Raw genomic sequence first — 12,567 nt, 5'->3', positions numbered from 1 at the left:
AGAGTATAATAATTGTACATGGGTGGTCCACAATGGGGCATAATACTGTGTGTAAGGACCACAATAATGTGTTCAGGGACCACTATGGGGCATCATATTGTTTTTTTTAATGTAGATTGTGAGCCCCACATAGAGCTCACAATGTACATTTTTTTCCCTATCAGTATGTCTTTTTGGAATATAGGATGGAAATCCATGCAAACACGAGGAGAACATATAAACTCCTTGCAGATGGTTTTTGGCCATTGGCGGGATTTGAACACCAGGACTCCAGCACTGCAAGGCTGCAGTGCTAACCACTGAGCCACCATGTGGCCCCCTATGGGGCATCATATTGTGAGCAGGGGCCACTATGGAGCATGTGTGAAGGAATGTGGTTCGTGCACGCACGTGCGGGGGGAAGGGGTGAGGATTGGGGTGGCTCAGCCAGGGTCAGGGAGGGTGGGTCAATCAGAAGGTGGGCCATGTCAAATGTTCACTTTGGGGCCCAGCCATTCCTAGTTACCCTGTATTCACTGGACTTGTTAATTGAGGGTGGTCTGACCACTGCAATCTCCATAAATCATGAGATTGAGGGTGTTTTGCACCCAAGGTTAAATGTAAGCAGTGTTCATAAATGTACATCCCTGCACTTCAAAGGGACGGCTGAAGACAGCCAAAATACAGCACTCAGTTATCTCCCATTAAAAAGAATGAAGTGCCGTGGCCTTTCTGACCATGACCATCCTTCACACCTAAATGGTGGTCTCTCCCCAAGGAGTGACGATATCCCCCTCATCCTTAAACTGGCATGCAAAACAGAGGCATTCCCAAGATTCAGATCCCCAACAATGATTTATTATCACTGAAATAACCCATTGATGACTATTTAATCATTTTTATTAAGCAAATTACAAACTAAAAAAGACCATTGAAAAATTGTGCGGGTCTTTTTAAAAAAAATATAGAAATGCATGGAAACTAGTCTACCAATGAAAATATAATGGCAATAGCAATAGTACATAGCTGTCCTGAGACGTGACAGCCCGCCAGTTCATTAGCTTCTGATAATCTCTAGGTAATGCTAAACCTCGAAGGCAGAAAGACACACCTCATATATTATTCATTTAACATGTCTGAGCTAGCTTGGTTTATGTAGCTTACAATGATGCCAAGTATCTTTACGACCATTTACCCAATACGCTGTCATGACAAAATTCTGAATCGGTTGCCTTAGGTTAGGAAAATATATACATAGTACTTAATGGACGAATGGCTCATTACAATAATAGAGCATAAATCATCAGCGTGCAACTATAGTATGTACCCGTATAGCAGGGCTAAGCCTGGCATGGGGGGGCAGAGCCGAGCTTCTTATCTGTAAAGGCCACCATAATATTATAAGTGATATTTGTGGATTTACATAAACCTACTTAGAGGGGTATTGCCATTTGGGACATTTATAGCACAGGATACTGTGCCATTGAACGGAGGTCCCCAAACCTGTAGTAAATGGAATTTATGCATTGAAATGGAAAGTGTGCATGTTCACTTCTAAAGAACTTCCAAGCAGAAACGGGACCCGTATATACGGAGCATTTATGACGCATCCTGAGAACATGCCACAAATGTCCCAAATGGGACAGTGCCCATTTAACATCATCACAACACACAAAAGATAAAATCCTTATAATCTCAAAGCCAACTAAGACCTGCACTATTGCTAGCACATCACCTATACAAGAAGGATTCTTGACACAAACAAACTGAAGAACAGGTGACAAAAAGAACAAGGTGCAATTTCCAATCCAAACTACTTGGGCCTCTGTGGTCTAATGTAAAACTTGGCCTTGCCTTCTATAGGGAGCAGCCGTATGTCTGTCCCTAGTACAGTGCAGATCAGCCACAACTCCCGGTCTCCTGGGACGGCATTTCATCAGGGGATTTTAACAACTGTGAGCAGAGGAAGTGTGAGGAGAGACAAGGAAACATAACACAAGACGATGAGTGCGAGACACACATACCAGACATTGGCAGGTGCTGTCACTTCTTCATCCTTTGCTGACACTTATGATCCGGCACTTTAGCATTGCGTGGTCAGAGTACGGAGGAATGTGGGAGGTGACGGGGAACGTTCACCTGCGCCTGTGTATCCAGTGACACGGGGACATGAGGAAGGGGGAGGGTTAATGACTAGGGCGGAAGCCGTGTCTACGGCTCTACAGGTGATTCGACGACAGGTTCTGCAGCCAGAAGTGAATACAAACAGTAATGCAGGTAGAAAGAGAACTGGTAGTGGTGGTGGAAACATACGGGAAGAAGAAAGGTATACCCAGTATCATGGAGAGGACAATACACTTCTAGGAGGAAGGAAGATTTGTTGCAGAAGATTGCTGTAATGTGTTTTTTTATAGAGATCTCAGGGTTTATGACAACTATTCAGATCTATGTGTAATTCTTTCCAAAGCCCTTTTCACACAAGTTTTATGGGTTATGTCTGAAGGCTACATTTGGTTATCAACAGTGGCGTAACTAGGAATGGCGGGGCCCCGTGGCGAACTTTTGACATGGGGGGCCCCCCCCCAACCGACATCGACGCTGACGACCTCGACCGACCCCCTCCTCCGCATTCCTGCGCGCTCTATTATGTGCCTTAGTGACCCCTGCACACAGTATTATGTCCCTTAGTGGCCCCTGCACACAGTATTATGTTCCTTAGTGGCCCCTGCACACAGTATTATGTCCCTTAGTGGTCCCTGCATACACTACTATGCCCCTTAGTGGCCTCTGCACACACTATTATGCCCCTTAGTGGCCTCTGCACACACTATTATGCCCCTTAGTGGCCCCTGCACACAGTATTATGTCCATTAGTGGCCCCTGCACACAGTATTATGTCCCTTAGTGGCCCCTGCACACAGTATTATCCCCCATAGTGGCCCCTGCACACAGTATTATCCCCCATAGTGGCCCCTGCACATAGTATTATCCCCCATAGTGGCCCCTGCACACAGTATTATGTCCCACTGTGGACACCCATAAACAATTATTATACTCTGGGGTCTTTTCAGACCCCAGAGTATAATAATCGGAGACCCAAGGGAATAAAACCATAAAAAACTACTGTTTCTTACCCGTCCCCCGGGTAAGGTATCCCTGTACTAGAAAAAATGTAGAAGGTTCACAGCTCACCCAGAATAAACAGAGTTGGCTAAACCTAAATGTGCACGAAAGATATACCCCCGGCTAGGGCAATAATGTAACCAGAAAAACAAACAGTCTTCAGCACAAGAAGGTATTACTTTAAAACATAATATTTATTTCAAAAACTTTTTTTAAAAAATAGTACCAGATGTAGAAAAAATATGCATAGCACTTACATGGTAGATTCCATAAATGAACGCATGTTTTTGAGAAAAGTCAACCAGCCTACGCGTTTCAGGACATCCGTCCCTTACTCATGGCGATGTACTCAATGCCCAAACCCTCAGGGCCATATAAAGTTTAACACACAGGTGTCAATACTACAAGTGATTACCATTTAATTAAAAACAAACTAAAACCAAAACAAAACAAACAAAAACAAATATAAACAAATGCAAAATATCAAGAAAATATGAAAGGATGATCCTGCAAGGAAATATTGACCCAAGAGATATAGCAAAAAAAATAAAAAAAGAGAAAAAGGGAGAAAAACCACACACACAAAATTCGCACTCACAATATTAAATGGTCACCTATATGACATGTGAGTAACTAAAGAAAGAAATAAGCCAAATCGGAAAAAAGAAAAAGGAAAACAAGACATAATCCATGATCCGTTAAGTAAGTGACCATGGGCATGTAAATAAAATAACCCATGAATATGTATTTATAAGGGTAAACCCCAGAAAGGTACTCACCCCAGCATGTAGAAACAGAGAGACGCCTAAGACTGCCCCTCCTGGCACTATAGAGTCGAAAAACACCACAAAGACAGAGAAAGGCGCAATTCAGATTCCTTCATAGTAGAGAAACAAAGAATTACCTAGACAACGGTCACATGATATATCACATGACCGGGACCCAACCTTTGTATCAGAAGGGAGTATGCCAATGAAACCGGTCACGTGACACACCACATGATCGGAATCTGACTATTACATCCAAGACAAGCATACCGGTAAGAAATAGATAAATAGAAACTTCTTAAATTGAAAATCTCAAAAAGAATATAATAACACTAAGAGCAAATCTCAAAAATAGATATAAAATAGATAACAATGTAGACAAACCAAAGTTTCATAAACATCACAATTGAATGATATATTAATAAAAGTAAATTAAATCAGATTTAAAGTTTAACCCCTTAGGTGTCCTTGTACCAAGCTCAAAGATCCAATAAGCCTCTCGTTTAAGCACTTTTCTACGCCAGTCACCACCTCGAGCTGGGCATTCAACACGTTCGATTGCACAAAAACGAAAAGAGGAAGTATTACCCTCATGATGAGTAATAAAGTGCTTGGAAGCCCCAGAGGTGTTACTGGTAGTGGTCTTGCTACAGTCTGACAGATGTTCCGAGATTCGAACTTTTAAAGGTCGAATTGTACACCCTACATAAAACAAATGGCAGATATTACACCAAACCAAATAAATAACGTGATCAGTTTTGCAATTAAGAAAGTGCTTAATACGATGCTTCTTATGAGTGTGTATGTTCTCAAAGGAGGCGGATTTCTCAGCAAAACAACACACTTGGCACCTTAGTGCACCACACTTAAAGAAGCCCTGTACATCAAGCCAGGTCTTACTACCAACCACATTTGAGTCAGTATACATGCTTGGAGATAATGTACTGCCCAAGGATCTCCCACGACGCGAAATAAACCTACACCCCCTTTCCAAAATCCTAGTGGCTATATCATCCTGCCTCAAAATGGGAAGGTGTTTTTTTACTATCTTTACAACCTCATCGTAATCCCTACTGTAGCTGGTACAAAAGAAGATACTATCCACAAATTTACCATTCTCCACGCCCCTGATGTTGTCTGATAGGAGGAGGTCCCTGGGTTTTTTATCTACAATGGCAGAGGCTCTCTGTAACTGCCAGTTACGATATCCCCTATGTTTCAACCTGGTGTGGACTTCCCGTTTTTGTTTTTGAAAATCAGTGTCTAGAGAACAGGCTCGTTTAGTTCTGAGAAGCTCTCCCACTGGAATTGACCTGATAGTATGACGAGGATGACAACTGGTCGCGTGTAGGACCGTATTTCCTGATAAATCCTTCCGAAAAACTTTGGACAGGACCAAACCTCTTTCCAAGTCACCCACTAGGGAGACATCTAAAAAATCAATAGAGACCCTTTCCACTCAGAATACACAGGATACAATGAAAAAATGGAAAATACCAAAATATGATCTATCCACTAGATCAAAAAAAGCTACAATCTGGTACAAAAAGAAGCCATAACTCTGGAAAAAGCACGACTAAGTGGATATAAAATACATTGAACAGCACCTAAACAATGGTGTACCTGGGAGCTCGTGAAAACCACACCGAAAGTCCAAAACTAGAAAAAATGTAGAAGGTTCACAGCTCACCCAGAATAAACAGAGTTGGCTAAACCTAAATGTGCACGAAAGATATACCCCCGGCTAGGGCAATAATGTAACCAGAAAAACAAACAGTCTTCAGCACAAGAAGGTATTACTTTAAAACATAATATTTATTTCAAAAACTTTTTTTAAAAAATAGTACCAGATGTAGAAAAAATATGCATAGCACTTACATGGGGTCCCGTTTTTCACCCACCCTGGCCAATATATATATGGCATGGTGGGAGGAAACTTTTGTTTACAACAGTACAAATCCACATGGGGGGCATCTGCGCTGGTACGGCCGCTACATTGATGACCTACTTATGGTGTGGTCGGGCGGTGTGGCGGCCGTACCAGCGCTGATGGAACACTTTAATAACAACACTATGAACTTGAAATTCACCTACAGAGTGGAAAGGGTCTCTATTGATTTTTTAGATGTCTCCCTAGTGGGTGACTTGGAAAGAGGTTTGGTCCTGTCCAAAGTTTTTCGGAAGGATTTATCAGGAAATACGGTCCTACACGCGACCAGTTGTCATCCTCGTCATACTATCAGGTCAATTCCAGTGGGAGAGCTTCTCAGAACTAAACGAGCCTGTTCTCTAGACACTGATTTTCAAAAACAAAAACGGGAAGTCCACACCAGGTTGAAACATAGGGGATATCGTAACTGGCAGTTACAGAGAGCCTCTGCCATTGTAGATAAAAAACCCAGGGACCTCCTCCTATCAGACAACATCAGGGGCGTGGAGAATGGTAAATTTGTGGATAGTATCTTCTTTTGTACCAGCTACAGTAGGGATTACGATGAGGTTGTAAAGATAGTAAAAAAACACCTTCCCATTTTGAGGCAGGATGATATAGCCACTAGGATTTTGGAAAGGGGGTGTAGGTTTATTTCGCGTCGTGGGAGATCCTTGGGCAGTACATTATCTCCAAGCATGTATACTGACTCAAATGTGGTTGGTAGTAAGACCTGGCTTGATGTACAGGGCTTCTTTAAGTGTGGTGCACTAAGGTGCCAAGTGTGTTGTTTTGCTGAGAAATCCGCCTCCTTTGAGAACATACACACTCATAAGAAGCATCGTATTAAGCACTTTCTTAATTGCAAAACTGATCACGTTATTTATTTGGTTTGGTGTAATATCTGCCATTTGTTTTATGTAGGGTGTACAATTCGACCTTTAAAAGTTCGAATCTCGGAACATCTGTCAGACTGTAGCAAGACCACTACCAGTAACACCTCTGGGGCTTCCAAGCACTTTATTACTCATCATGAGGGTAATACTTCCTCTTTTCGTTTTTGTGCAATCGAACGTGTTGAATGCCCAGCTCGAGGTGGTGACTGGCGTAGAAAAGTGCTTAAACGAGAGGCTTATTGGATCTTTGAGCTTGGTACAAGGACACCTAAGGGGTTAAACTTTAAATCTGATTTAATTTACTTTTATTAATATATCATTCAATTGTGATGTTTATGAAACTTTGGTTTGTCTACATTGTTATCTATTTTATATCTATTTTTGAGATTTGCTCTTAGTGTTATTATATTCTTTTTGAGATTTTCAATTTAAGAAGTTTCTATTTATCTATTTCTTACCGGTATGCTTGTCTTGGATGTAATAGTCAGATTCCGATCATGTGGTGTGTCACGTGACCGGTTTCATTGGCATACTCCCTTCTGATACAAAGGTTGGGTCCCGGTCATGTGATATATCATGTGACCGTTGTCTAGGTAATTCTTTGTTTCTCTACTATGAAGGAATCTGAATTGCGCCTTTCTCTGTCTTTGTGGTGTTTTTCGACTCTATAGTGCCAGGAGGGGCAGTCTTAGGCGTCTCTCTGTTTCTACATGCTGGGGTGAGTACCTTTCTGGGGTTTACCCTTATAAATACATATTCATGGGTTATTTTATTTACATGCCCATGGTCACTTACTTAACGGATCATGGATTATGTCTTGTTTTCCTTTTTCTTTTTTCCGATTTGGCTTATTTCTTTCTTTAGTTACTCACATGTCATATAGGTGACCATTTAATATTGTGAGTGCGAATTTTGTGTGTGTGGTTTTTCTCCCTTTTTCTCTTTTTTTATTTTTTTTGCTATATCTCTTGGGTCAATATTTCCTTGCAGGATCATCCTTTCATATTTTCTTGATATTTTGCATTTGTTTATATTTGTTTTTGTTTGTTTTGTTTTGGTTTTAGTTTGTTTTTAATTAAATGGTAATCACTTGTAGTATTGACACCTGTGTGTTAAACTTTATATGGCCCTGAGGGTTTGGGCATTGAGTACATCGCCATGAGTAAGGGACGGATGTCCTGAAACGCGTAGGCTGGTTGACTTTTCTCAAAAACATGCGTTCATTTATGGAATCTACCATGTAAGTGCTATGCATATTTTTTCTACATCTGGTACTATTTTTTAAAAAAAGTTTTTGAAATAAATATTATGTTTTAAAGTAATACCTTCTTGTGCTGAAGACTGTTTGTTTTTAAGGTATCCCTGTACCTTGACATCAATGTGTGTATTATCCTTCTTAAACTGTGACATCACTGTGTGCATTACCCCAATACTGTGACATCACTGTGTACATTAACTCTGTAGCCTGACATCACAATGTGCATTATCCCTGTTTTCTGACATTGCTGTGTTCATTATTCCAGAACCCTGACATCACAGTGTGCATTATTCTGACTACTGTGCTTATTGTTCCAGAACCCTGACATCACAGTGTGCATTATCCCAATACTGTGACATCATGGTTTGCATTATCCCAATACTGTGACATCACTATGTGCATTATCCCAATACTGTGACATCACAGTGTGCATTATCCCAATACTGTGACATCACAGTGTGCATTATCCCTATTTTATGACATTACTGTGTTCATTATTCCTGAACCCTGACATCATAGTGTGCATTATCTCGGTACTTTGAAATCACTGTGTTCATCGTCCCTGTACATTGACATCACTATGATTATTATCGATGTACTGTGATGTCACTGTGTTCATTATCCCTGTACCTTGACATCAATGTGTGCATTATCCTTCCTAAGTTGTGACATCTTTGTGTACATTATTCCTGAACCCTGACATCACAGTGTGCATTATCCATGTACTGTGACATCATTGTGTTCATCATCCTTGTATCATGACATAACAGTGTGCATTTTCAATGTGCATTAAGGCAACCAAAATATCAAATCTTTCCATATTTTGAACCTGAAGATGGTCATGTTGAATTGGGGCCTATTCTGCTATGGCCCTATACTTATCTCTTTATCAATCTTTATCAACAGGGGTGGCAGATTACATAGAGGTAAACTCACCAATTAAATTTGTACATCCATAGAGTTGTACCAGAAATTGCCGCCAGTTCTTTTCTGTCATTGCTGAGTGAAACTAGTGATGTCACCTTCAGTGAAATACAATACTGACAGAGACTTACCCAGCTGTGCCGATACCAGACAAGGTGCCGAGGGGAATTCCACACTTTCGCTAGTTAAATGTTAACCTCTGCACACTGCAGGTTACAGTCTTGACATTCATCGCTCATCTTTGACAAGGCTTAGACTGCTTCTTCACACATGGTAACAAGCATCTATGGAAGTAGCCTAAAGTCTGCAGCCATGAAATAAGTATCTCCTCCATGCACTTGCTGTTGAGAAGAGGAAGTATAATGACCACCAGTGCTTGTAATACCTTGACTTACAGTCCAGACCTGCAAAATGTATCCTTTGCAATTTAATGACCACCACGGTATGCCCTCTAGTTACAATATCACAGTCATTCATTTCAGGATTACCATTGTAACTTGAATTTTTTTAAATGCAAGACTAACCATATAGAAAACTAGTATAGTAAAAGTGGACACAGACAGCTTAGGACCCCTTTACAACAGTTACGGGCCCCCTTTTTTCCAATATCTTAGCATACAGCCACTTTTCTAATCTCTCTTACAATCCGCAAGTAATTGTTAGCCATTAAATTCACTAGTTTAGGCATTTATCAGCAATCGCAAATAACCTGGAGAAATGCCATAGACTACTGTGCAACAGCATAAGAAACCCAGAAATTTCCTCAGGAATAGGGTTGAGCCGATCTTGAGATTTCAGTATCATTTTTAAAATCCCATTTTCGATCATTTTCCAGCCGATCGCGATCGTGAAATTTGCTCGATCGCCGATCGGCATCCGATCCTTCCCAATCCCGATTACTCAACCTACTCAGCAGTTTGTCTATGACTAGGGTTGAGCTGATCTTGAGAATTCAGGATTGTTTTTAAAATCCGATTTTCAATCATTTTCCACCTGATCACGAAATTTGCTAGATCGCCAATCGGGATCCAATCTTTCCCGATCCCAATTGCTCAACCCTACTCAGGACCCTGTGCGAAGGATACTGATGTAGATGAACCATCCATCCATATCATCCAGAGTATGAAAGCAGCGTCCTCTACTGCACACACGGTGAGCACATTCAGCACAGGCAAAGAACATACAGTAAGGTTATGGACATCCTCTATCTGAATCTTTCAGCACCTGTGCACTAGACTAGAGGGTATAGCCACTACCTTGGAGACTCTATGGAAGGGTGGCCTATTTACATTGGTATCCACAGCACCAAGAAAGCTATCTTAAGCAATGTATGGTATTTCTATAATTTATCTAGAAAGGGGCAAACCTTTTTTAAATGTAGTTTCAAGTTACGGTATACTGACCCAAAAAATACCATTTTGTATTGAAAATATTGTAATCTGAGGTCATAGTAACTTGAGGGATTGCTGTAGGTTGGAGTTCTGCCATAGGACTAGATATGTAGCACTGTACTGTAGATTAAAAATGCACTAAAGGGGTTATACCACGGAAAGTATTTCTCCTCTATACATATATTTTTTTCATTTACATTATTTACCAACATATTCCGCCACTGCTGCCCAGATAGGATAGAGGATAAATCAGTAGGATCTTATCCAGTGCAGGGAATCCACTAGTAAACTTTATTTTTCTGTGCATAAACCCTTTAAGGAATTCTCTAAGTTGAAAGTATAAATGTAAATGTCAAAGTATACAAACACTGCCCTGCCTGATGCAATAGCCTCTGATAACAGAGTGTACACTATTACCTATAGTACTATCCTGTGCTCTGACAAGCAAGTTGTTCTACCTTACAGAGAACATTTTGTGGGCTCACACAGTGTCCAACCTGCTCGCCACTTTTAAGAACGGTGGTCAGCACAGGTCAGTGGTCTGGGGTGGGTACCTGGCAGACAGATTTTTTTCTCAATATTAAGACCAATGCACCATGATGCTCTGGTCTTAATAAATTTCATACTTGGTTATCTCCATTGTTCTCATTGAATGGAGTGGTGCACAAGCTGCCTGACCACCACCACAAAAGTCCCCGTCCTCCTCATCAGTGGAGGGTCTAAACTATTGGACCACAGCAAAGGTTTTCCACATGGATAGCATCCAAATCCTGTCTTGCGTTTACTTTCTTTGTGCAACTTTTATAAGTCCGAAACGTCAACAATATCGTCACATTGTCCTCTATCATCGTCTGGTATTATAATACCCCCTGAACTTAAAATCTTGTGCAATACACTTGTGGTGCTTTCTCTACCATTTAATGTGGGCTAGCAACCCTACTACTGGCACCACATCACCTATTGAGTGTGAATAACCACTGATCTGCAAATTATCCCTTATCTTTCATGGGAAAACCTAGCAAAAAACTGGCATACATGTCATGTGTTTTATATACACTCGATACAGTGGCATGGGATAGAGGGAAAGAGACGTGACTTACAATGGGGGACAGGAGAACGTAACAATGTGCAACAAAGTAAGCCAAGGCAATAGCTGGTGCAAAGATACCCCGCATTCACACAACTGAGTTACATGGATGAAACTTGGTCTGTGTGTTGGCTGGATTTATCAACCTGAACAGACTGCCAGGAGATTGACTCCTATGTTGCTAGGAGTCTCTGCCTCCCAGAAAAATACTCTCCCGCCATACTGTTCAAGCCGGTAATTCAGGTCAATATATGGACTGAGTTTCACGAGTAAAACTCGGTTGTGTGAATGCAAGGTTGGACTAAAATTATTATCCTGCATAATACTGTTGTGATAAATTTAGAACATGTTTAGACTGCCTGGTTTAAGGTTTCCCATTCATCTGAGATCAGTGGAGCTAATTCAGTAAGACTAGTGTGTAGTAACCCAATCTTATAAATCATCCAACAATACCAGAAAAATGGATCAATTGTGGGGTCAACTGGTCAAAAGTTGCTAATTTTTGCATGACTGGGGAATTACACAAAAAGTTGTGGCTTTCAAATGACATTGATAAATTCTCCCTAATATGTTCTCTGTGCATTGGAACGTGTAGGAATTGGGAGCCTTTCCAGGAGAGCAAAATATTCCTCTATTCCTAGTCAATGGACACCCGCTTATGGAAATATACAACTTAGCACAGACTTTCATTCCAGTAACAGGACAATATTCATGGTTAGCTATTAATATGTTTTTGTTTTTTTAACTATAATGTAATATGAAGAGCACTTGGGTATAGTGAATGCTATACTACTAGCTATGAAGGTGCCCTCAGCCTGAACTCTAGCAGTGCCCTAAGGGCAGTCTGTACTCTAGAAGCCAAGCATTGTCATGAGCCCAAGTTATTGTGGTGTGTTATACCTGAGGAAGCTAACACTTTGGATGTGGCATATGTGCACGTATATGATACTGGTAAGCACAGGGACGTTTCAAGCAACTGAGCTCCATGGGAAATGTGTCGTGCTCAGTTTCAGCTCTACAAACACCGGATCATATTTCTGCTGCCCGGAACATCGTCACGCCTACCATTGGGAGGAACTCGTTGCACAAACTAAATAGATATTTTGTTAACTCCTTGGGCTAGATATCAACTATACACTAGCTTGGTTAATGGAACATTATTTTCTTTCTGCAGTTTTGTTATTTTTTTCCTAAAGGAGTTTTCTCATTTTT

Source organism: Leptodactylus fuscus, chromosome 8 (assembly GCF_031893055.1).
Source record: "Leptodactylus fuscus isolate aLepFus1 chromosome 8, aLepFus1.hap2, whole genome shotgun sequence".
Taxonomy (NCBI): domain Eukaryota; kingdom Metazoa; phylum Chordata; class Amphibia; order Anura; family Leptodactylidae; genus Leptodactylus; species Leptodactylus fuscus.
Note: the sequence above shows the minus strand (reverse complement) of the source record.